Source organism: Macaca nemestrina, chromosome 11, assembly GCF_043159975.1.
Source record: "Macaca nemestrina isolate mMacNem1 chromosome 11, mMacNem.hap1, whole genome shotgun sequence".
NCBI classification, from domain to species: Eukaryota; Metazoa; Chordata; class Mammalia; order Primates; family Cercopithecidae; genus Macaca; species Macaca nemestrina.
Window position 1 is genome coordinate 34,643,321 of NC_092135.1, and position 27,150 is coordinate 34,670,470.

The following is a 27,150-nucleotide window of genomic DNA, read 5'->3' on the forward strand; positions in this document are numbered from 1 at the left end:
GCCCTCTATGGGCTTCCAAATATCACTTTGCCAATTCCACAAGAACGGTCTTAGCGAAAGGCTTCTTCAGGGGAAAGTTGTAACTCCGTGAGATGATTTCACAGAACACAAAGAAGTTTCTCAGAATGCTTCTTTCTCTTTGTTATCGGAGGATATTTCCTTTGGCCCTATAGTCTTCAAAGGGATCCGAAATATCTGTTCTCAGATTCCACAGAAATAGGGCTAGCAAAGAGATCCTCGAAATACACAAGTAACTCTGTGAGATGAATTAACAGAACACTAAGCAGTTTCTCAGAAAGCTTCTTTCCAGATTTCATGTGAGGATATTTCCTTTTTCACCATAGCCCTCTATGGGCTTCCAAATATCACTTTGCCAATTCCACAAGAACTGTCTTAGCGAAAGGCTTCTTGAGGGGAAAGCTGTAACTCTGTGAGATGATTTCACAGAACACAAAGAAGTTTCTCAGAAAGCTTCTTTCTCTTTGTTATCGGAGGATATTTCCTTTGGTCCTATAGTCTTCAAAGGGATCCGAAATATCTGTTCTCAGATTCCACAGAAAGAAGGCTGGCAAAGAGATCCTCGAAATACACACGTAACCCTGTGAGAGGAATTAACAGAACACTAAGCAGTTTCTCAAAAAGCTTCTTTCCAGATTTCATCTGAGGATATTTCCTTTTTCACCATAGCCCTCTAAGGGCTTCCAAATATCACTTTGCCAATTCCATAAGAACTGTCTTAGCGAAAGCCTTCTTCAGGGGAACCTCAAACGCTGTGAGATGATTTCACAGAACACAAAGAAGTTTCTCAGAAAGCTTCTTTCTCTTTGTTATCGGAGGATATTTCCTTTGGCCCTATAGTCTTCAAAGGGATCCGAAATATCTGTTCTCAGATTCCACAGATAGAGGGTTAGCAAAGAGATCCTCGAAATACACATGTAACTCTGTGAGATGAATTAACAGAACTCTAAGCAGTTTCTCAGAAAGCTTCTTTCCAGATTTCATCTGAGGATATTTCCTTTTTCACCATAGCCCTCGATGGGCTTCCAAATATCACTTTGCCAATTCCACAAGAACTGTCTTAGCGAAAGGCTTCTTGAGGGGAAAGCTGTAACTCTGTGAGATGATTTCACAGAACACAAAGAAGTTTCTCAGAAAGCTTCTTTCTCTTTGTTATCCGAGGATATTTCCTTTGGCCCTATAGTCTTCAAAGGGATCCGAAATATCTGTTCTCAGATTCCACAGAAATAGGGCTAGCAAAGAGATCCTCGAAATACACAAGTAACTCTGTGAGATGAATTAACAGAACACTAAGCAGTTTCTCAGAAAGCTTCTTTCCAGATTTCATGTGAGGATATTTCCTTTTTCACCATAGCCGTCTATGGGCTTCCAAATATCACTTTGCCAATTCCACAAGAACTGTCTTAGCGAAAGGCTTCTTGAGGGGAAAGCTGTAACTCTGTGAGATGACTTCACAGAACACAAAGAAGTTTCTCAGAAAGCTTCTTTCTCTTTGTTATCGGAGGATATTTCCTTTGGTCCTATAGTCTTCAAAGGGATCCGAAATATCTGTTCTCAGATTCCACAGAAAGAAGGCTGGCAAAGAGATCCTCGAAATACACACGTAACCCTGTGAGAGGAATTAACAGAACACTAAGCAGTATCTCAGAAAGCTTCTTTCCAGATTTCATCTGAGGATATTTCCTTTTTCACCATAGCCCTCTATGGGCTTCCAAATTTCACTTTGCCAATTCCACAAGAACTGTCTTAGCGAAAGGCTTCTTGAGGGGAAAGCTGTAACTCTGTGAGATGATTTCACAGAACACAAAGAAGTTTCTCAGAAAGCTTCTTTCTCTTTTTATCGGAGGATATTTCTTTTGGTCCTATAGTCTTCAAAGGGATCCCAAATATCTGTTCTCAGATTTCACAGAAATAGGGCTAGCAAAGAGATACTCGAAACACACATGTAACTCTGTGAGATGAATTAACAGAACACTAAGCAGTTTCTCAGAAAGCTTCTTTCCATATTTCATCTGAGGATATTTTCTTTTTCACCATAGCCCTCTATGGGCTTCCAAATATCACTTTGTCAATTCCACAAGAACTGTCTTAGCGAAAGGCTTCTTGAGGGGAAAGCTGTAACTCTGTGAGATGATTTCACAGAACACAAAGAAGTTTCTCAGAAAGCTTCTTTCTCTTTGTTATTGGAGGATATTTCCTTTGGCCCTATAGTCTTCAAAGGGAACCGAAATATCTATTCTCAGATTCCACAGAAAGAAGGCTAGCAAAGAGATTCTCGAAATACACATGTAACTCTTTGAGATGAATTTACAGAACACTAAGGAGTTTCTCAGAAAGCTTCTTTCCAGATTTCATCTGATGATATTTCCTTTTTCACCATAGCCCTCTATGGGCTTCCAAATATCACTTTACCAATTCCACAAGAACGGTCTTAGCGAAAGGCTTCTTCAGGGGAAAGTTGTAACTCCGTGAGATGATTTCACAGAACACAAAGAAGTTTCTCAGAAAGCTTCTTTCTCTTTGTTATCGGAGGATATTTCCTTTGGCCCTATAGTCTTCAAAGGGATCCGAAATATCTGTTCTCAGATTCCACAGAAATAGGGCTAGCAAAGAGATCCTCGAAATACACATGTAACTCTGTGAGATGAATTAACAGAACACTAAGCAGTTTCTCAGAAAGCTTCTTTCCAGATTTCATGTGAGGATATTTCCTTTTTCACCATAGCCCTCTATGGGCTTCCAAATTTCACTTTGCCAATTCCACAAGAACTGTCTTAGCGAAAGGCTTCTTGAGGGGAAAGCTGTAACTCTGTGAGATGATTTCACAGAACACAAAGAAGTTTCTCAGAAAGCTTCTTTCTCTTTGTTATCGGAGGATGTTTCCTTTGGTCCTATAGTCTTCAAAGGGATCCGAAATATCTGTTCTCAGATTCCACAGAAAGAAGGCTGGCAAAGAGATCCTCGAAATACACACGTAACTCTGTGAGATGAATTAACAGAACACTAAGCAGTTTCTCAGAAAGCTTCTTTCCAGATTTCATCTGAGGATATTTCCTTTTTCACCATAGCCCTCTATGGGCTTCCAAATTTCACTTTGCCAATTCCACAAGAACTGTCTTAGCGAAAGGCTTCTTCAGGGGAAAGCTGTAACTCTGTGAGATGATTTCACAGAACACAAAGAAGTTTCTCAGAAAGCTTCTTTCTCTTTGTTATCGGAGGATATTTCCTTTGGCCCTATAGTCTTCAAAGGGATCCGAAATATCTGTTCTCAGATTCCTCAGAAATAGGGCTCGCAAATAGATACTCGAAATACACATGTAACTCTGTGAGAAGAATTAAGAGAACACTAAGCAGTTTCTCAGAAAGCTTCTTTCCAGATTTCATCTGAAGATATTTCCTTTTTCACCATAGCCATCTATGGGCTTCCAAATATCACTTTGCCAATTCCACAAGAACTGTCTTAGCGAAAGGCTTCTTGAGGGGAAAGCTGTAACTCTGTGAGATGATTTCACAGATCACAAAGAAGTTTCTCAGAAAGCTTCTTTCTCTTTGTTATCGGAGGATATTTCCTTTGGCCCTATAGTCTTCAAAGGGATCCGAAATATCTGTTCTCAGATTCCACAGAAATAGGGCTAGCAAAGAGATCCTCGAAATACACATGTAACTCTGTGAGATGAATTCACAGAACACTAAGCAGTTTCTCAGAAAGCTTCTTTCCAGATTTCATCTGAAGATATTTCCTTTTTCACCATAGCCCTCTATGGGCTTCCAAATATCACTTTGCCAATTCCACAAGAACTGTCTTAGCGAAAGGCTTCTTGAGGGGAAAGCTGTAACTCTGTGAGATGATTTCACAGAACACAAAGAAGTTTCTCAGAAAGCTTCTTTCTCTTTGTTATCGCAGGATATTTCCTTTGGCCTTAGAGTCTTCAAAGGTATCCGAAATACCTGTTCTCATATTCCACAGAAATAGGGCTAGCAAAGAGATCCTCGAAATACACATGTAAATCTGTGAGATGAATTAACAGAACACTAAGCAGTTTCTCAGAAAGCTTCTTCCCACATTGCATCTGAGGATATTTCCTTTTTCACCATAGCCCTCTATGGGCTTCCAAATATCACATTGCCAATTCCCCAAGAACTGTCTTAGCGAAAGGCTTCTTCATGGGAAAGCTGTAACTCTGTGAGATGATTTCACAGAACACAAAGAAGTTTCTCACAAAGCTTCTTTCTCTTTGTTATCGGCGGATATTTCCTTTGACCCTATAGTCTTCAAAGGGATCCGAAATATCTCTTCTCAGATTCCACAGAAATGAGGCTAGCAAAGAGACCCTCGAAATACACATGTAACTCTGTGAGACGAATTAACAGAACACTAAGCAGTTTCGCAGAAAGCTTCCTTCCAGATTTCATCTGAGGATATTTCCTTTTTCACCATAGTCCTCTACGGGCTTCCAAATATCACTTTGCCAATTCCACAAGAACTGTCTTAGCGAAAGGCTTCTTCAGGGGAAAGCTGTAACTCTGTGAGATGATTTCACAGAACACAAAGAAGTTTCTCACAAAGCTTCTTTCTCTTTGTTATCGGAGGATATTTCCTTTGGTCCTATAGTCTTCAAAGGGATCCGAAATATCTGTTCTCAGATTCCACAGAAAGAAGGCTGGCAAAGAGATCCTCGAAATACACATGTAACTCTTTGAGATGAATTAACAGAACACTAAGCAGTTTCTCAGAAAGCTTCTTTCCAGATTTCATCAGAGGATATTTCCTTTTTCACCGTAGCCCTCTATGGGCTGCCAAATTTCACTTTTCCAATTCCACAAGAACTGTCTTAGCGAAAGGCTTCTTCAGGGGAAAGCTGTAACTCTGTGGATGATTTCACAGAACCAAAGAAGTTTCTCAGAAAGCTTCTTTCTCTTTGTTATCGGAGGATATTTCCTTTGGCCCTATAGTCTTCAAAGGGATCCGAAATATCTGTTCTCAGATTCCTCAGAAAAAGGGCTCGCAAATAGATACTCGAAATAAACATGTAACTCTGTGAGAAGAATTAAGAGAACACTAAGCAGTTTCTCAGAAAGCTTCTTTCCAGATTTCATCTGAAGATATTTCCTTTTTCACCATAGCCCTCTATGGGCTTCCAAATATCACTTTGCCAATTCCACAAGAACTGTCTTAGCGAAAGGCTTCTTGAGGGGAAAGCTGTAACTCTGTGAGATGATTTCACAGAACACAAAGAAGTCTCTCAGAAAGCTTCTTTCTCTTTGTTATCCGAGGATATTTCCTTTGGCCCTATAGTCTTCAAAGGGATCCGAAATATCTGTTCTCAGTTTCCACAGAAATAGGGCTAGCAAAGAGATCCTCGAAATACACATGTAACTCTGTGAGATGAATTAACAGAACACTAAGCAGTTTCTCAGAAAGCTATTTTCCAGATTTCATCTGAAGATATTTCCTTTTTCACCCTAGCCCTCTATGGGCTTCCAAATATCACTTTGCCAATTCCACAAGAACTGTCTTAGCGAAAGGCTTCTTCAGGGGAAAGCTGTAACTCTGTGAGATGATTTCACAGAACACAAAGAAGTTTCTCAGAAAGCTTCTTTCTCTTTGTTATCGGAGGATATTTCCTTTGGCCTTATAGTCTTCAAAGGGAACCGAAATACCTGTTCTCAGATTCCACAGAAATAGGGCTAGCAAAGAGATCCTCGAAATACACATGTAAATCTGTGAGATGAATTAACAGAACACTAAGCAGTTTCTCAGAAAGCTTCTTCCCAGATTGCATCTGAGGATATTTCCTTTTTCACCATAGCCCTCTATGGGCTTCCAAATATCACATTGCCTATTCCCCAAGAACTGTCTTAGCGAAAGGCTTCTTCAGGGGAAAGCTGTAACTCTGTGAGATGATTTCACAGAACACAAAGAAGTTTCTCACAAAGCTTCTTTCTCTTTGTTATCGGCGGATATTTCCTTTGACCCTATAGTCTTCAAAGGGATCCGAAATATCTGTTCTCAGATTCCACAGAAATGAGGCTAGCAAAGAGACCCTCGAAATACACATGTAACTCTGTGAGACGAATTAACAGAACACTAAGCAGTTTCGCAGAAAGCTTCTTTCCAGATTTCATCTGAGGATATTTCCTTTTTCACCATAGTCCTCTACGGGCTTCCAAATATCACTTTGCCAATTCCACAAGAACTGTCTTAGCGAAAGGCTTCTTCAGGGGAAAGCTCTAACTCTGTAAGATGATTTCACAGAACACAAAGAAGTTTCTCAGAAAGCTTCTTTCACTTTGTTTTCCGAGGATATTTCCTTTGGCCCTATAGTCTTCAAAGGGATCCGAAATATCTCTTCTCATATTCCACAGAAATAGGGTTAGCAAAGGGATCCTCGAAATACACATGTAACTCTGTGAGATGAATTCACAGAACACTAAGCAGTTTCGCAGAAAGCTTCTTTCCAGATTTCATCTGACGATATTTCCTTTTTCACCATAGCCCTCTATGGGCTTCCAAATATCACTTTGCCAATTCCACAAGAACTGTCTTAGCGAAAGGCTTCTTGAGGGGAGAGCTGTAACTCTGTGAGATGATTTCACAGACACAAAGAAGTTTCTCAGAAAGCTTCTTTCTCTTTGTTATCCGAGGATATTTCCTTTGGCCCTATAGTCTTCAAAGGGATCCGAAATATCCGTTCTGATATTCCACATAAATAAGGCTAGCAAAGAGATCCTCGAAATACACATGTAACTCTGTGAGATGAATTCACAGAACACTAAGCAGTTTCTCAGAAATCTTCTTTGCAGATTTCCTCTGAGGATATTTCCTTTTTCACCATAGCCCTCTATGGGCTTCCAAATCTCACTTTGCCAATTCCACGAGAACTGTCAGCGAAAGGCTTCTTCAGGGGAAAGCTGTAACTCTGTGAGGTGATTTCACAGATCACAAAGAAGTTTCTCAGAAAGCTTCTTTCTCTTTGTTATCGGAGGATATTTCCTTTGGCCCTAGAGTCTTCAAAGGGATCCGAAATATCTGTTCTCAGATTCCACAGAAATAGGGCTAGCAAAGAGATCCTCGAAATACACATGTAACTCTGTGAGATGAATTAAGAGAACACTAAGCAGTTTCGCAGAAAGCTTCTTTCCAGATTTCATCTGAAGATATTTCCTTTTTCACCATAGCCCTCTATGGGCTTCCAAATCTCACTTTGCCAATTCCCAAGAACTGTATTAGCGAAAGGCTTCTTCAGAGGAAAGCTGTAACTCTGTGAGATGATTTCACAGAACACAAAGAAGTTTCTCAGAAAGCTTCTTTCTCTTTGTTATCGGAGTATATTTCCTTTGGCCCTATATTCTTCAAAGGGATCCGAAATATCTGTTCTCAGATTCCACAGAAATAGGGCTAGCAATGAGATCCTCGAAATACACATGTAACTCTGTGAGATGAATTAACAGAACACTAAGCAGTTTCTCAGAAAGCTTCTTTCCAGATTTCATTTGAGGATATTTCCTTTTTCACGATAGCCCTCTATGGGCTTCCAAATATCACTTTGCCAATTCCACAAGAACTGTCTTAGCGAAAGGCTTCTTGAGGGGAAAGCTGTAACTCTGTGACATGATTTCACAGAACAGAAAGAAGTTTCTCAGAAAGCTTCTTTCTCTTCGTTATGGGAGGATATTTCCTTTGGCCCTATAGTCTTCAAAGGGATCCGAAATATCTGTTCTCAGATTCCACATAAATAAGAATAGCAAAGAGATCCTCGAAATACACAGGTAACTCTGTGAGATGAAGTAACAGAACACAAAGCAGTTTCTCAGAAAGCTTCTTTCCAGATTTCATCTGACGATATTTCCTTTTTCACCTTAGCCTTCTATGGGCTTCCAAATATCACTTTGCCAATTCCACAAGAACTGTCTTAGCGAAAGGCTTCTTCAGGGGAAAGCTGTAACTCTGTGAGATGATTTCACAGAACACAAAGAAGTTTCTCAGAAAGCTTCTTTCTCTTTGTTATCGGAGGATATTTCCTTTGGCCCTATAGTCCTCAAAGGGATCCGAAATATCTGTTGTCAGATTCCACAGAAGTAGGGCTACCAAAGAGATCCTCGAAATACACATGTAACTCTGTGAGATGAATACACAGAATACTAAGCAGTTTCGCAGAAAGCTTCTTTCCAGATTTCATCTGAGGATATTTCCTTTTTCACCATAGCCCTCTATGGGCTTCCAAATATCACTTTGCCAATTCCACAAGAACTGTCTTAGCGAAAGGCTTCTTGAGGGGAAAGCTGTAACTCTGTGAGATGATTTCACAGACACAAAGAAGTTTCTCAGAAAGCTTCCTTCTCTTTGTTATCGGAGGATATTTCCTTTGGCCCTATAGTCTTCAAAAGGATCCGAAATATCTGTTCTCAGATTCCACAGAAAGAAGGCTAGCAAAGAGATCACCGAAATACTCATGTAACTCTGTGAGATGAATTCACAGAACACTAAGCAGTTTCTCAGAAATCTTCTTTCCAGATTTCATCTGAGGATACTTCCTTTTTCGCCATAGCCCTCTATGGGCTTCCAAATATCACTTTGCCAATTCCACAAGAAGTGTCTTAGCGAAAGCCTTCTTCAGGGGAAAGCTGTAACTCTGTGAGATGATTTCACAGATCACAAAGAAGTTTCTCAGAAAGCTTCTTTCTCTTTGTTATCGGAGGATATTTCCTTTGGCCCTATAGTCTTCAAAGGGATCCGAAATATCTGTTCTCAGATTCCACAGAAATAGGGCTAGCAAAGAGATCCTCGAAATACACATGTAACTCTGTGAGATGAATTCACAGAACACTAAGCAGTTTCTCAGAAAGCTTCTTTCCAGATTTCATCTGAAGATATTTCCTTTATCACCATAGCCCTCTACGGGCTTCCAAATCTCACTTTGCCAATTCCACAAGAACTGTCTTAGCGAAAGGCTTCTTCAGGGGAAAGCTGTAACTCTGTGAGATGATTTCACAGATCACAAAGAAGTTTCTCAGAAAGCTTCTTTCTCTTTGTTATCGGAGGATATTTCCTTTGGCCCTATAGTCTTCAAAGGGATTCGAAATATCTGTTCTCAGATTCCACAGAAATAGGGCTAGCAAAGAGATCCTCGAAATACACATGTAACTCTGTGAGATGAATTAACAGAACACTAAGCAGTTTCTCAGAAAGCTATTTTCCAGATTTCATCTGAAGATATTTCCTTTTTCACCCTAGCCCTCTATGGGCTTCCAAATATCACTTTGCCAATTCCACAAGAACTGTCTTAGCGAAAGGCTTCTTCAGGGGAAAGCTGTAACTCTGTGAGATGATTTCACAGAACACAAAGAAGTTTCTCAGAAAGCTTCTTTCTCTTTGTTATCGGAGGATATTTCCTTTGGCCTTATAGTCTTCAAAGGGAACCGAAATACCTGTTCTCAGATTCCACAGAAATAGGGCTAGCAAAGAGATCCTCGAAATACACATGTAAATCTGTGAGATGAATTAACAGAACACTAAGCAGTTTCTCAGAAAGCTTCTTCCCAGATTGCATCTGAGGATATTTCCTTTTTCACCATAGCCCTCTATGGGCTTCCAAATATCACATTGCCTATTCCCCAAGAACTGTCTTAGCGAAAGGCTTCTTCAGGGGAAAGCTGTAACTCTGTGAGATGATTTCACAGAACACAAAGAAGTTTCTCACAAAGCTTCTTTCTCTTTGTTATCGGCGGATATTTCCTTTGACCCTATAGTCTTCAAAGGGATCCGAAATATCTGTTCTCAGATTCCACAGAAATGAGGCTAGCAAAGAGACCCTCGAAATACACATGTAACTCTGTGAGACGAATTAACAGAACACTAAGCAGTTTCGCAGAAAGCTTCTTTCCAGATTTCATCTGAGGATATTTCCTTTTTCACCATAGTCCTCTACGGGCTTCCAAATATCACTTTGCCAATTCCACAAGAACTGTCTTAGCGAAAGGCTTCCTGAGGGGAAAGCTGTAACTCTGTGAGATGATTTCACAGAACACAAAGAAGTTTCTCACAAAGCTTCTTTCTCTTTGTTATCGGAGGATATTTCCTTTGACCCTATAGTCTTCAAAGGGATCCGAAATATCTGTTCTCAGATTCCACAGAAATGAGGCTAGCACAGAGACCCTCGAAATACACATGTAACTCTGCGAGACGAATTAACAGAACACTAAGCAGTTTCCCAGAAAGCTTCTTTCCAGATTTCATCTGAGGATATTTCCTTTTTCAAAATAGTCCTCTACGGGCTTCCAAATATCACTTTGCCAATTCCACAAGAACTGTCTTAGCGAAAGGCTTCTTCAGGGGAAAGCTCTAACTCTGTAAGATGATTTCACAGAACACAAAGAAGTTTCTCAGAAAGCTTCTTTCACTTTGTTTTCCGAGGATATTTCCTTTGGCCCTATAGTCTTCAAAGGGATCCGAAATATCTCTTCTCAGATTCCACAGAAATAGGGTTAGCAAAGAGATCCTCGAAATACACATGTAACTCTGTGAGGTGAATTCACAGAACCCTAAGCAGTTTCGCAGAAAGCTTCTTTCCAGATTTCATCTGACGATATTTCCTTTTTCACCATAGCCCTCTATGGGCTTCCAAATATCACTTTGCCAATTCCACAAGAACTGTCTTAGCGAAAGGCTTCTTGAGGGGAGAGCTGTAACTCTGTGAGATGATTTCACAGACACAAAGAAGTTTCTCAGAAAGCTTCTTTCTCTTTGTTATCCGAGGATATTTCCTTTGGCCCTATAGTCTTCAAAGGGATCCGAAGTATCCGTTCTGATATTCCACATAAATAAGGCTAGCAAAGAGATCCTCGAAATACACATGTAACTCTGTGAGATGAATTCACAGAACACTAAGCAGTTTCTCAGAAATCTTCTTTGCAGATTTCCTCTGAGGATATTTCCTTTTTCACCATAGCCCTCTATGGGCTTCCAAATCTCACTTTGCCAATTCCACGAGAACTGTCAGCGAAAGGCTTCTTCAGGGGAAAGCTGTAACTCTGTGAGGTGATTTCACAGATCACAAAGAAGTTTCTCAGAAAGCTTCTTTCTCTTTGTTATCGGAGGATATTTCCTTTGGCCCTAGAGTCTTCAAAGGGATCCGAAATATCTGTTCTCAGATTCCACAGAAATAGGGCTAGCAAAGAGATCCTCGAAATACACATGTAACTCTGTGAGATGAATTAAGAGAACACTAAGCAGTTTCGCAGAAAGCTTCTTTCCAGATTTCATCTGAAGATATTTCCTTTTTCACCATAGCCCTCTATGGGCTTCCAAATCTCACTTTGCCAATTCCCAAGAACTGTATTAGCGAAAGGCTTCTTCAGAGGAAAGCTGTAACTCTGTGAGATGATTTCACAGAACACAAAGAAGTTTCTCAGAAAGCTTCTTTCTCTTTGTTATCGGAGTATATTTCCTTTGGCCCTATATTCTTCAAAGGGATCCGAAATATCTGTTCTCAGATTCCACAGAAATAGGGCTAGCAATGAGATCCTCGAAATACACATGTAACTCTGTGAGATGAATTAACAGAACACTAAGCAGTTTCTCAGAAAGCTTCTTTCCAGATTTCATCGGAGGATATTTCCTTTTTCACGATAGCCCTCTATGGGCTTCCAAATATCACTTTGCCAATTCCACAAGAACTGTCTTAGCGAAAGGCTTCTTGAGGGGAAAGCTGTAACTCTGTGACATGATTTCACAGAACACAAAGAAGTTTCTCAGAAAGCTTCTTTCTCTTCGTTATGGGAGGATATTTCCTTTGGCCCTATAGTCTTCAAAGGGATCCGAAATATCTGTTCTGAGATTCCACATAAATAAGGATAGCAAAGAGATCCTCGAAATACACATGTAACTCTGTGAGATGAAGTAACAGAACACAAAGCAGTTTCTCAGAAAGCTTCTTTCCAGATTTCATCTGACGATATTTCCTTTTTCACCTTAGCCTTCTATGGGCTTCCAAATATCACTTTGCCAATTCCACAAGAACTGTCTTAGCGAAAGGCTTCTTGAGGGGAAAGCTGTAACTCTGTGAGATGATTTCACAGAACACAAAGAAGTTTCTCAGAAAGCTTCTTTCTCTTTGTTATCGGAGGATATTTCCTTTGGCCCTATAGTCCTCAAAGGGATCCGAAATATCTGTTGTCAGATTCCACAGAAGTAGGGCTACCAAAGAGATCCTCGAAATACACATGTAACTCTGTGAGATGAATACACAGAATACTAAGCAGTTTCGCAGAAAGCTTCTTTCCAGATTTCATCTGACGATATTTCCTTTTTCACCATAGCCCTCTATGGGCTTCCAAATATCACTTTGCCAATTCCACAAGAACTGTCTTAGCGAAAGGCTTCTTGAGGGGAAAGCTGTAACTCTGTGAGATGATTTCACAGACACAAAGAAGTTTCTCAGAAAGCTTCCTTCTCTTTGTTATCGGAGGATATTTCCTTTGGCCCTATAGTCTTCAAAAGGATCCGAAATATCTGTTCTCAGATTCCACAGAAAGAAGGCTAGCAAAGAGATCACCGAAATACTCATGTAACTCTGTGAGATGAATTCACAGAACACTAAGCAGTTTCTCAGAAATCTTCTTTCCAGATTTCATCTGAGGATACTTCCTTTTTCGCCATAGCCCTCTATGGGCTTCCAAATATCACTTTGCCAATTCCACAAGAAGTGTCTTAGCGAAAGCCTTCTTCAGGGGAAAGCTGTAACTCTGTGAGATGATTTCACAGATCACAAAGAAGTTTCTCAGAAAGCTTCTTTCTCTTTGTTATCGGAGGATATTTCCTTTGGCCCTATAGTCTTCAAAGGGATCCGAAATATCTGTTCTCAGATTCCACAGAAATAGGGCTAGCAAAGAGATCCTCGAAATACACATGTAACTCTGTGAGATGAATTCACAGAACACTAAGCAGTTTCTCAGAAAGCTTCTTTCCAGATTTCATCTGAAGATATTTCCTTTATCACCATAGCCCTCTACGGGCTTCCAAATCTCACTTTGCCAATTCCACAAGAACTGTCTTAGCGAAAGGCTTCTTCAGGGGAAAGCTGTAACTCTGTGAGATGATTTCACAGATCACAAAGAAGTTTCTCAGAAAGCTTCTTTCTCTTTGTTATCGGAGGATATTTCCTTTGGCCCTATAGTCTTCAAAGGGATTCGAAATATCTGTTCTCAGATTCCACAGAAATAGGGCTAGCAAAGAGATCCTCGAAATACACATGTAACTCTGTGAGATGAATTCACAGAACCCTAAGCAGTTTCGCAGAAAGGTTCTTTCCAGATTTCATCTGACGATATTTCCTTTTTCACCATAGCCCTCTATGGGCTTCCAAATATCACTTTGCCAATTCCACAAGAACTGTCTTAGCGAAAGGCTTCTTGAGGGGAGAGCTGTAACTCTGTGAGATGATTTCACAGACACAAGGAAGTTTCTCCGAAAGCTTCTTTCTCTTTGTTATCCGAGGATATTTCCTTTGGCCCTATAGTCTTCAAAGGGATCCGAAATATCCGTTCTGAGATTCCACATAAATAAGGCTAGCAAAGAGATCCTCGAAATACACATGTAACTCTGTGAGATGAATTCACAGAACACTAAGCAGTTTCTCAGAAAGCTTCTTTCCAGATTTCCTCTGAGGATATTTCCTTTTTCACCATAGCCCTCTATGGGCTTCAAATCTCACTTTGCCAATTCCACAAGAACTGTCAGCGAAAGGCTTCTTCAGGGGAAAGCTGTAACTCTGTGAGATGATTTCACAGATCACAAAGAAGTTTCTCAGAAAGCTTCTTTCTCTTTGTTATCGGAGGATATTTCCTTTGGCCCTATAGTCTTGAAAGGGATCCGAAATATCTGTTCTCAGATTCCACAGAAATAGGGCTAGCAAAGAGATACTCGAAATACACATGTAACTCTGTGAGATGAATTCACAGAACACTAAGCAGTTTCGCAGAAAGCTTCTTTCCAGATTTTATCTGAGGATATTTCTTTTTTCACCACGGCCCTCTATGGGCTTCCAAATATCACTTTGCCAATTCCACAAGAACTGTCTTAGCGAAAGGCATCTTGAGGGGAAAGCTGTAACTCTGTGAGATGATTTCACAGATCACAAAGAAGTTTCTCAGAAAGCTTCTTTCTCTTTGTTATCGGAGGATATTTCCTTTGGCCCTATAGTCTTCAAAGGGATCCGAAATATCTGTTCTCAGATTCCACAGAAATAGGGCTAGCAAAGAGATCCTCGAAATACACATGTAACTCTGTGAGATGAATTCACAGAACACTAAGCAGTTTCTCAGAAAGCTTCTTTCCAGATTTCATCTGAAGATATTTCCTTTTTCACCATAGCCCTCTATGGGCTTCCAAATATCACTTTGCCAATTCCACAAGAACTGTCTTAGCGAAAGGCTTCTTTAGGGGAAAGCTGTAACTCTGTGAGATGATTTCACAGAACACAAAGAAGTTTCTCAGAAAGCTTCTTTCTCTTTGTTATCCGAGGATATTTCCTTTGGCCCTATAGTCTTCAAAGGGATCCGAAATATCTGTTCTCAGTTTCCACAGAAATAGGGCTAGCAAAGAGATCCTCGAAATGCACATGTAACTCTGTGAGATGAATTAACAGAACACTAAGCAGTTTCTCAGAAAGCTTCTTTCCAGATTTCATCTGAGGATATTTCCTTTTTCACCATAGCCCTCTATGGGCTTCCAAATATCACTTTGCCAATTCCACAAGAACTGTCTTAGCGAAAGGCTTCTTGAGGGGAAAGCTGTAACTCTGTGAGATGATTTCACAGAACACCAAGAAGTTTCTCAGAAAGCTTCTTTCTCTTTGTTATCCGAGGATATTTCCTTTGGCCCTATAGTCTTCAAAGGGATCCGAAATATCTGTTCTCAGTTTCCACAGAAATAGGGCTAGGAAAGAGATCCTCGAAATACACATGTAACTCTGTGAGATGAATTAACAGAACACTAAGCAGTTTCTCAGAAAGCTTCTTTCCAGATTTCATCTGAAGATATTTCCTTTTTCACCATAGCCCTCTATGGGCTTCCAAATATCACTTTGCCAATTCCACAAGAACTGTCTTAGCGAAAGGCTTCTTGAGGGGAAAGCCGTAACTCTGTGACATGATTTCACAGAACACAAAGAAGTTTCTCAGAAAGCTTCTTTCTCTTCGTTATGGGAGGATATTTCCTTTGGCCCTATAGTCTTCAAAGGGATCCGAAATATCTGTTCTGAGATTCCACATAAATAAGGATAGCAAAGAGATCCTCGAAATACACATGTAACTCTGTGAGATGAAGTAACAGAACACAAAGCAGTTTCTCAGAAAGCTTCTTTCCAGATGTCATCTGACGATATTTCCTTTTTCACCTTAGCCTTCTATGGGCTTCCAAATATCACTTTGCCAATTCCACAAGAACTGTCTTAGCGAAAGGCTTCTTGAGGGGAAAGCTGTAACTCTGTGAGATGATTTCACAGAACACAAAGAAGTTTCTCAGAAAGCTTCTTTCTCTTTGTTATCGGAGGATATTTCCTTTGGCCCTATAGTCCTCAAAGGGATCCGAAATATCTGTTGTCAGATTCCACAGAAGTAGGGCTACCAAAGAGATCCTCGAAATACACATGTAACTCTGTGAGATGAATACACAGAATACTAAGCAGTTTCGCAGAAAGCTTCTTTCCAGATTTCATCTGACGATATTTCCTTTTTCACCATAGCCCTCTATGGGCTTCCAAATATCACTTTGCCAATTCCACAAGAACTGTCTTAGCGAAAGGCTTCTTGAGGGGAAAGCTGTAACTCTGTGAGATGATTTCACAGACACAAAGAAGTTTCTCAGAAAGCTTCTTTCTCTTTGTTATCGGAGGATATTTCCTTTGGCCCTATAGTCTTCAAAAGGATCCGAAATATCTGTTCTCAGATTCCACAGAAAGAAGGCTAGCAAAGAGATCCTCGAAATACTCATGTAACTCTGTGAGATGAATTCACAGAACACTAAGCAGTTTCTCAGAAATCTTCTTTCCAGATTTCATCTGAGGATACTTCCTTTTTCGCCATAGCCCTCTATGGGCTTCCAAATATCACTTTGCCAATTCCACAAGAACAGTCTTAGCGAAAGGCTTCTTCAGGGGAAAGCTGTAACTCTGTGACATGATTTCACGGATCACAAAGAAGTTTCTCAGAAAGCTTCTTTCTCTTTGTTATCGGAGGATATTTCCTTTGGCCCTCTAGTCTTCAAAGGGATCCGAAATATCTGTTCTCAGATTCCACAGAAATAGGGCTAGCAAAGAGACCCTCGAAATACACATGTAACTCTATGAGATGAATTCACAGAACACTAAGCAGTTTCTCAGAAATCTTCTTTCCAGATTTCATCTGAGGATACTTCCTTTTTCGCCATAGCCCTCTATGGGCTTCCAAATATCACTTTGCCAATTCCACAAGAACTGTCTTAGCGAAAGGCTTCTTCAGGGGTAAGCTGTAACTCTGTGAGATGATTTCACAGATCACAAAGAAGTTTCTCAGAAAGCTTCTTTCTCTTTGTTATCGGAGGATATTTCCTTTGGCCCTATAGTCTTCAAAGGGATCCGAAATATCTGTTCTCAGATTCCACAGAAATAGGGCTAGCAAAGAGATACTCGAAATACACATGTAACTCTGTGAGATGAATTCACAGAACACTAAGCAGTTTCGCAGAAAGCTTCTTTCCAGATTTTATCTGAGGATATTTCTTTTTTCACCACGGCCCTCTATGGGCTTCCAAATATCACTTTGCCAATTCCACAAGAACTGTCTTAGCGAAAGGCTTCTTCAGGGGAAAGCTGTAACTCTGTGAGATGATTTCACAGATCACAAAGAAGTTTCTCAGAAAGCTTCTTTCTCTTTGTTATCCGAGGATATTTCCTTTGGCCCTATAGTCTTCAAAGGGATCCGAAATATCTGTTCTCAGTTATCACAGAAATAGGGCTAGCAAAGAGATCCTCGAAATGCACATGTAACTCTGTGAGATGAATTAACAGAACACTAAGCAGTTTCTCAGAAAGCTTCTTTCCAGATTTCATCTGAGGATATTTCCTTTTTCACCATAGCCCTCTATGGGCTTCCAAATATCACTTTGCCAATTCCACAAGAACTGTCTTAGCGAAAGGCTTCTTGAGGGGAAAGCTGTAACTCTGTGAGATGATTTCACAGAACACCAAGAAGTTTCTCAGAAAGCTTCTTTCTCTTTGTTATCCGAGGATATTTCCTTTGGCCCTATAGTCTTCAAAGGGATCCGAAATATCTGTTCTCAGTTTCCACAGAAATAGGGCTAGGAAAGAGATCCTCGAAATACACATGTAACTCTGTGAGATGAATTAACAGAACACTAAGCAGTTTCTCAGAAAGCTTCTTTCCAGATTTCATCTGAAGATATTTCCTTTTTCACCATAGCCCTCTATGGGCTTCCAAATCTCACTTTGCCAATTCCACAAGAACTGTCTTAGCGAAAGGCTTCTTGAGGGGAAAGCTGTAACTCTGTGACATGATTTCGCAGAACACAAAGAAGTTTCTCAGAAAGCTTCTTTCTCTTCGTTATGGGAGGATATTTCCTTTGGCCCTATAGTCTTCAAAGGGATCCGAAATATCTGTTCTGAGATTCCACATAAATAAGGATAGCAAAGAGATCCTCGAAATACACATGTAACTCTGTGAGATGAAGTAACAGAACACAAAGCAGTTTCTCAGAAAGCTTCTTTCCAGATTTCATCTGACGATATTTACTTTTTCACCTTAGCCTTCTATGGGCTTCCAAATATCACTTTGCCAATTCCACAAGAACTGTCTTAGCGAAAGGCTTCTTGAGGGGAAAGCTGTAACTCTGTGAGATGATTTCACAGAACACAAAGAAGTTTCTCAGAAAGCTTCTTTCTCTTTGTTATCGGAGGATATTTCCTTTGGCCCTATAGTCCTCAAAGGGATCCGAAATATCTGTTGTCAGATTCCACAGAAGTAGGGCTACCAAAGAGATCCTCGAAATACACATGTAACTCTGTGAGATGAATACACAGAATACTAAGCAGTTTCGCAGAAAGCTTCTTTCCAGATTTCATCTGACGATATTTCCCTTTTCACCATAGCCCTCTATGGGCTTCCAAATATCACTTTGCCAATTCCACAAGAACTGTCTTAGCGAAAGGCTTCTTGAGGGGAAAGCTGTAACTCTGTGAGATGATTTCACAGACACAAAGAAGTTTCTCAGAAAGCTTCTTTCTCTTTGTTATCGGAGGATATTTCCTTTAGCCCTATAGTCTTCAAAAGGATCCGAAATATCTGTTCTCAGATTCCACAGAAAGAAGGCTAGCAAAGAGATCCTCGAAATACTCATGTAACTCTTTGAGATGAATTCACAGAACACTAAGCAGTTTCTCAGAAATCTTCTTTCCAGATTTCATCTCAGGATACTTCCTTTTTCGCCATAGCCCTCTATGGGCTTCCAAATATCACTTTGCCAATTCCACAAGAACTGTCTTAGCGAAAGGATTCTTCAGGGGAAAGCTGTAACTCTGTGAGATGATTTCACAGATCACAAAGAAGTTTCTCAGAAAGCTTCTTTCTCTTTGTTATCGGAGGATATTTCCTTTGGCCCTCTAGTCTTCAAAGGGATCCGAAATATCTGTTCTCAGATTCCACAGAAATAGGGCTAGCAAAGAGATCCTCGAAATACACATGTAACTCTGTGAGATGAATTCACAGAACACTAAGCAGTTTCTCAGAAAGCTTCTTTCCAGATTTCATCTGAAGATATTTCCTTTATCACCATAGCCCTCTACGGGCTTCCAAATCTCACTTTGCCAATTCCACAAGAACTGTCTTAGCGAAAGGCTTCTTCAGGGGAAAGCTGTAACTCTGTGAGATGATTTCACAGATCACAAAGTAGTTTCTCAGAAAGCTTCTTTCTCTTTGTTATCGGAGGATATTTCCTTTGGCCCTATAGTCTTCAAAGGGATTCGAAATATCTGTTCTCAGATTCCACAGAAATAGGGCTAGCAAAGAGATCCTCGAAATACACATGTAACTCTGTGAGATGAATTCACAGAACCCTAAGCAGTTTCGCAGAAAGGTTCTTTCCAGATTTCATCTGACGATATTTCCTTTTTCACCATAGCCCTCTATGGGCTTCCAAATATCACTTTGCCAATTCCACAAGAACTGTCTTAGCGAAAGGCTTCTTGAGGGGAGAGCTGTAACTCTGTGAGATGATTTCACAGACACAAGGAAGTTTCTCCGAAAGCTTCTTTCTCTTTGTTATCCGAGGATATTTCCTTTGGCCCTATAGTCTTCAAAGGGATCCGAAATATCCGTTCTGAGATTCCACATAAATAAGGCTAGCAAAGAGATCCTCGAAATACACACGTAACTCTGTGAGATGAATTCACAGAACACTAAGCAGTTTCTCAGAAAGCTTCTTTCCAGATTTCCTCTGAGGATATTTCCTTTTTCACCATAGCCCTCTATGGGCTTCAAATCTCACTTTGCCAATTCCACAAGAACTGTCAGCGAAAGGCTTCTTCAGGGGAAAGCTGTAACTCTGTGAGATGATTTCACAGATCACAAAGAAGTTTCTCAGAAAGCTTCTTTCTCTTTGTTATCGGAGGATATTTCCTTTGGCCCTATAGTCTTGAAAGGGATACGAAATATCTGTTCTCAGATTCCACAGAAATAGGGCTAGCAAAGAGATACTCGAAATACACATGTAACTCTGTGAGATGAATTAACAGAACACTAAGCAGTTTCGCAGAAAGCTTCTTTCCAGATTTTATCTGAGGATATTTCTTTTTTCACCACGGCCCTCTATGGGCTTCCAAATATCACTTTGCCAATTCCACAAGAACTGTCTTAGCGAAAGGCTTCTTGAGGGGAAAGCTGTAACTCTGTGAGATGATTTCACAGAACACAAAGAAGTTTCTCAGAAAGCTTCTTTCTCTTTGTTATCCGAGGATATTTCCTTTGGCCCTATAGTCTTCAAAGGGATCCGAAATATCTGTTCTCAGTTTCCACAGAAATAGGGCTAGCAAAGAGATCCTCGAAATGCACATGTAACTCTGTGAGATGAATTAACAGAACACTAAGCAGTTTCTCAGAAAGCTTCTTTCCAGATTTCATCTGAAGATATTTCCTTTTTCACCATAGCCCTCTATGGGCTTCCAAATATCACTTTGCCAATTCCACAAGAACTGTCTTAGCGAAAGGCTTCTTGAGGGGAAAGCTGTAACTCTGTGAGATGATTTCACAGAACACAAAGAAGTTTCTCAGAAAGCTTCTTTCTCTTTGTTATCCGAGGATATTTCCTTTGGCCCTATAGTCTTCAAAGGGATCCGAAATATCTGTTCTCATTTTCCACAGAAATAGGGCTAGCAAAGAGATCCTCGAAATACACATGTAACTCTGTGAGATGAATTAACAGAACACTAAGCAGTTTCTCAGAAAGCTTATTCCCAGATTGCATCTGAGGATATTTCCTTTTTCACCATAGCCCTCTATGGGCTTTCAAATATCACATTGCCTATTCCCCAAGAACTGTCTTAGCGAAAGGCTTCTTGAGGGGAAAGCTGTAACTCTGTGAGATGATTTCACAGAACACAAAGAAGTTTATCACAAAGCTTCTTTCTCTTTGTTATCGGCGGATATTTCTTTGACCCTATAGTCTTCAAAGGGATCCGAAATATCTGTTCTCAGATTCCACAGAAATGAGGCTAGCAAAGAGACCCTCGAAATACACATGTAACTCTGTGAGACGAATTAACAGAACACTAAGCAGTTTCGCAGAAAGTTTCTTTCCAGATTTCATCTGAGGATATTTCCTTTTTCACCGTAGTCCTCTACGGGCTTCCAAATATCACTTTGCCAATTCCACAAGAACTGTCTTAGCGAAAGGCTTCCTGAGGGGAAAGTTGTAACTCTGTGAGATGATTTCACAGAACACAAAGAAGTTTCTCACAAAGCTTCTTTCTCTTTGTTATCGGCGGATATTTCCTTTGACCCTATAGTCTTCAAAGGGATCCGAAATATCTGTTGTCAGATTCCACAGAAATGAGGCTAGCACAGAGACCCTCGAAATACACATGTAACTCTGTGAGACGAATTAACAGAACACTAAGCAGTTTCCCAGAAAGCTTCTTTCCAGATTTCATCTGAGGATATTTCCTTTTTCACCATAGTCCTCTACGGGCTTCCAAATATCACTTTGCCAATTCCACAAGAACTGTCTTAGCGAAAGGCTTCTTCAGGGGAAAGCTCTAACTCTGTAAGATGATTTCACAGAACACAAAGAAGTTTCTCAGAAAGCTTCTTTCACTTTGTTTTCCGAGGATATTTCCTTTGGCCCTATAGTCTTCAAAGGGATCCGAAATTTCTCTTCTCAGATTCCACAGAAATAGGGTTAGCAAAGGGATCCTCGAAATACACATGTAACTCTGTGAGATGAATTCACAGAACACTAAGCAGTTTCGCAGAAAGCTTCTTTCCAGATTTCATCTGACGATATTTCCTTTTTCACCATAGCCCTCTATGGGCTTCCAAATATCACTTTGCCAATTCCACAAGAACTGTCTTAGCGAAAGGCTTCTTGAGGGGAGAGCTGTAACTCTGTGAGATGATTTCACAGACACAAAGAAGTTTCTCAGAAAGCTTCTTTCTCTTTGTTATCCGAGGATATTTCCTTTGGCCCTATAGTCTTCAAAGGGATCCGAAATATCCGTTCTGAGATTCCACATAAATAAGGCTAGCAAAGAGATCCTCGAAATACACATGTAACTCTGTGAGATGAATTCACAGAACACTAAGCAGTTTCTCAGAAATCTTCTTTCCAGATTTCCTCTGAGGATATTTCCTTTTTCACCATAGCCCACTATGGGCTTCCAAATCTCACTTTGCCAATTCCACGAGACTGTCAGCGAAAGGCTTCTTCAGGGGAAAGCTGTAACTCTGTGAGATGATTTCACAGAACACAAAGAAGTTTCTCAGAAAGCTTCTTTCTCTTTGTTATCGGAGGATATTTCCTTTGGCCCTATAGTCTTCAAATGGATCCGAAATATCTGTTCTCAGATTCCACAGAAATAGGGCTAGCAATGAGATCCTCGAAATACACATGTAACTCTGTGAGATGAATTAACAGAACACTAAGCAGTTTCTCAGAAAGCTTCTTTCCAGATTTCATCTGAGGATATTTCCTTTTTCACGATAGCCCTCTATGGGCTTCCAAATATCACTTTGCCAATTCCACAAGAACTGTCTTAGCGAAAGGCTTCTTGAGGGGAAAGCTGTAACTCTGTGACATGATTTCACAGAACACAAAGAAGTTTCTCAGAAAGCTTCTTTCTCTTCGTTATGGGAGGATATTTCCTCTGGCCCTATAGTCTTCAAAGGGATCCGAAATGTCTGTTCTGAGACTCCACATAAATAAGGATAGCAAAGAGATCCTCGAAATACACATGTAACTCTGTGAGATGAAGTAACAGAACACAAAGCAGTTTCTCAGAAAGCTTCTTTCCAGATTTCATCTGACGATATTTCCTTTTTCACCTTAGCCTTCTATGGGCTTCCAAATATCACTTTGCCAATTCCACAAGAACTGTCTTAGCGAAAGGCTTCTTGAGGGGAAAGCTGTAACTCTGTGAGATGATTTCACAGAACACAAAGAAGTTTCTCAGAAAGCTTCTTTCTCTTTGTTATCGGAGGATATTTCCTTTGGCCCTATAGTCCTCAAAGGGATCCGAAATATCTGTTGTCAGATTCCACAGAAGTAGGGCTACCAAAGAGATCCTCGAAATACACATGTAACTCTGTGAGATGAATACACAGAATACTAAGCAGTTTCGCAGAAAGCTTCTTTCCAGATTTCATCTGACGATATTTCCTTTTTCACCATAGCCCTCTATGGGCTTCCAAATATCACTTTGCCAATTCCACAAGAACTGTCTTAGCGAAAGGCTTCTTGAGGGGAAAGCTGTAACTCTGTGAGATGATTTCACAGACACAAAGAAGTTTCTCAGAAAGCTTCTTTCTCTTTGTTATCGGAGGATATTTCCTTTGGCCCTATAGTCTTCAAAAGGATCCGAAATATCTGTTCTCAGATTCCACAGAAAGAAGGCTAGCAAAGAGATCCTCGAAATACTCATGTAACTCTGTGAGATGAATTCACAGAACACTAAGCAGTTTCTCAGAAATCTTCTTTCCAGATTTCATCTCAGGATACTTCCTTTTTCGCCATAGCCCTCTATGGGCTTCCAAATATCACTTTGCCAATTCCACAAGAACTGTCTTAGCGAAAGGATTCCTCAGGGGAAAGCTGTAATTCTGTGAGATGATTTCACAGATCACAAAGAAGTTTCTCAGAAAGCTTCTTTCTCTTTGTTATCGGAGGATATTTCCTTTGGCCCTCTAGTCTTCAAAGGGATCCGAAATATCTGTTCTCAGATTCCACAGAAATAGGGCTAGCAAAGAGATCCTCGAAATACACATGTAACTCTCTGAGATGAATTCACAGAACCCTAAGCAGTTTCGCAGAAAGGTTCTTTCCAGATTTCATCTGACGATATTTCCTTTTTCACCATAGCCCTCTATGGGCTTCCAAATATCACTTTGCCAATTCCACAAGAACTGTCTTAGCGAAAGGCTTCTTGAGGGGAGAGCTGTAACTCTGTGAGATGATTTCACAGACACAAGGAAGTTTCTCCGAAAGCTTCTTTCTCTTTGTTATCCGAGGATATTTCCTTTGGCCCTATAGTCTTCAAAGGGATCCGAAATATCCGTTCTGAGATTCCACATAAATAAGGCTAGCAAAGAGATCCTCGAAATACACACGTAACTCTGTGAGATGAATTCACAGAACACTAAGCAGTTTCTCAGAAAGCTTCTTTCCAGATTTCCTCTGAGGATATTTCCTTTTTCACCATACCCCTCTATGGGCTTCAAATCTCACTTTGCCAATTCCACAAGAACTGTCAGCGAAAGGCTTCTTGAGGGGAAAGCTGTAACTCTGTGAGATGATTTCACAGATCACAAAGAAGTTTCTCAGAAAGCTTCTTTCTCTTTGTTATCGGAGGATATTTCCTTTGGCCCTATAGTCTTGAAAGGGATACGAAATATCTGTTCTCAGATTCCACAGAAATAGGGCTAGCAAAGAGATACTCGAAATACACATGTAACTCTGTGAGATGAATTCACAGAACACTAAGCAGTTTCGCAGAAAGCTTCTTTCCAGATTTTATCTGAGGATATTTCTTTTTTCACCACGGCCCTCTATGGGCTTCCAAATATCACTTTGCCAATTCCACAAGAACTGTCTTAGCGAAAGGCTTCTTGAGGGGAAAGCTGTAACTCTGTGAGATGATTTCACAGAACACAAAGAAGTTTCTCAGAAAGTTTCTTTCTCTTTGTTATCGGAGGATATTTCCTTTGGCCCTATAGTCTTCAAAGGGATCCGAAATATCTGTTCTCAGATTCCACAGAAATAGGGCTAGCAAAGAGATCCTCGAAATACACATGTAACTCTGTGAGATGAATTCACAGAACACTAAGCAGTTTCTCAGAAAGCTTCTTTCCAGATTTCATCTGAAGATATTTCCTTTTTCACCATAGCCCTCTATGGGCTTCCAAATATCACTTTGCCAATTCCACAAGAACTGTCTTAGCGAAAGGCTTCTTTAGGGTAAAGCTGTATCTCTGTGAGATGATTTCACAGAACACAAAGAAGTTTCTCAGAAAGCTTCTTTCTCTTTGTTATCCGAGGATATTTCCTTTGGCCCTATAGTCTTCAAAGGGATCCGAAATATCTGTTCTCAGTTTCCACAGAAATAGGGCTAGCAAAGAGATCCTCGAAATGCACATGTAACTCTGTGAGATGAATTAACAGAACACTAAGCAGTTTCTCAGAAAGCTTCTTTCCAGATTTCATCTGAAGATATTTCCTTTTTCACCATAGCCCTCTACGGGCTTCCAAATATCACTTTGCCAATTCCACAAGAACTGTCTTAGCGAAAGGCTTCTTGAGGGGAAAGCTGTAACTCTGTGAGATGATTTCACAGAACACAAAGAAGTTTCTCAGAAAGCTTCTTTCTCTTTCTTATCCGAGGATATTTCCTTTGGCCCTATAGTCTTCAAAGGGATCCGATATATCTGTTCTCATTTTCCACAGAAATAGGGCTAGCAAAGAGATCCTCGAAATACACATGTAACTCTGTGAGATGAATTAACAGAACACTAAGCAGTTTCTCAGAAAGCTTATTCCCAGATTGCATCTGAGGATATTTCCTTTTTCACCATAGCCCTCTATGGGCTTTCAAATATCACATTGCCTATTCCCCAAGAACTGTCTTAGCGAAAGGCTTCTTGAGGGGAAAGCTGTAACTCTGTGAGATGATTTCACAGAACACAAAGAAGTTTCTCACAAAGCTTCTTTCTCTTTGATATCGGCGGATATTTCTTTGACCCTATAGTCTTCAAAGGGATCCGAAATATCTGTTCTCAGATTCCACAGAAATGAGGCTAGCAAAGAGACCCTCGAAATACACATGTAACTCTGTGAGACGAATTAACAGAACACTAAGCAGTTTCGCAGAAAGTTTCTTTCCAGATTTCATCTGAGGGTATTTCCTTTTTCACCGTAGTCCTCTACGGGCTTCCAAATATCACTTTGCCAATTCCACAAGAACTGTCTTAGCGAAAGGCTTCCTGAGGGGAAAGCTGTAACTCTGTGAGATGATTTCACAGAACACAAAGAAGTTTCTCACAAAGCTTCTTTCTCTTTGTTATCGGCGGATATTTCCTTTGACCCTATAGTCTTCAAAGGGATCCGAAATATCTGTTGTCAGATTCCACAGAAATGAGGCTAGCACAGAGACCCTCGAAATACACATGTAACTCTGTGAGACGAATTAACAGAACACTAAGCAGTTTCCCAGAAAGCTTCTTTCCAGATTTCATCTGAGGATATTTCCTTTTTCACCATAGTCCTCTACGGGCTTCCAAATATCACTTTGCCAATTCCACAAGAACTGTCTTAGCGAAAGGCTTCTTCAGGGGAAAGCTCTAACTCTGTGAGATGATTTCACAGAACACAAAGAAGTTTCTCAGAAAGCTTCTTTCACTTTGTTTTCCGAGGATATTTCCTTTGGCCCTATAGTCTTCAAAGGGATCCGAAATATCTCTTCTCATATTCCACAGAAATAGGGTTAGCAAAGGGATCCTCGAAATACACATGTAACTCTGTGAGATGAATTCACAGAACACTAAGCAGTTTCGCAGAAAGCTTCTTTCCAGATTTCATCTGACGATATTTCCTTTTTCACCATAGCCCTCTATGGGCTTCCAAATATCACTTTGCCAATTCCACAAGAACTGTCTTAGCGAAAGGCTTCTTGAGGGGAGAGCTGTAACTCTGTGAGATGATTTCACAGACACAAAGAAGTTTCTCAGAAAGCTTCTTTCTCTTTGTTATCCGAGGATATTTCCTTTGGCCCTATAGTCTTCAAAGGGATCCGAAATATCCGTTCTGAGATTCCACATAAATAAGGCTAGCAAAGAGATCCTCGAAATACACATGTAACTCTGTGAGATGAATTCACAGAACACTAAGCAGTTTCTCAGAAATCTTCTTTCCAGATTTCCTCTGAGGATATTTCCTTTTTCACCATAGCCCTCTATGGGCTTCCAAATCTCACTTTGCCAATTCCACGAGACTGTCAGCGAAAGGCTTCTTCAGGGGAAAGCTGTAACTCTGTGAGATGATTTCACAGAACACAAAGAAGTTTCTCAGAAAGCTTCTTTCTCTTTGTTATCGGAGGATATTTCCTTTGGCCCTATAGTCTTCAAATGGATCCGAAATATCTGTTCTCAGATTCCACAGAAATAGGGCTAGCAATGAGATCCTCGAAATACACATGTAACTCTGTGAGATGAATTAACAGAACACTAAGAAGTTTCTCAGAAAGCTTCTTTCCAGATTTCATCTGAGGATATTTCCTTTTTCACGATAGCCCTCTATGGGCTTCCAAATATCACTTTGCCAATTCCACAAGAACTGTCTTAGCGAAAGGCTTCTTGAGCGGAAAGCTGTAACTCTGTGAC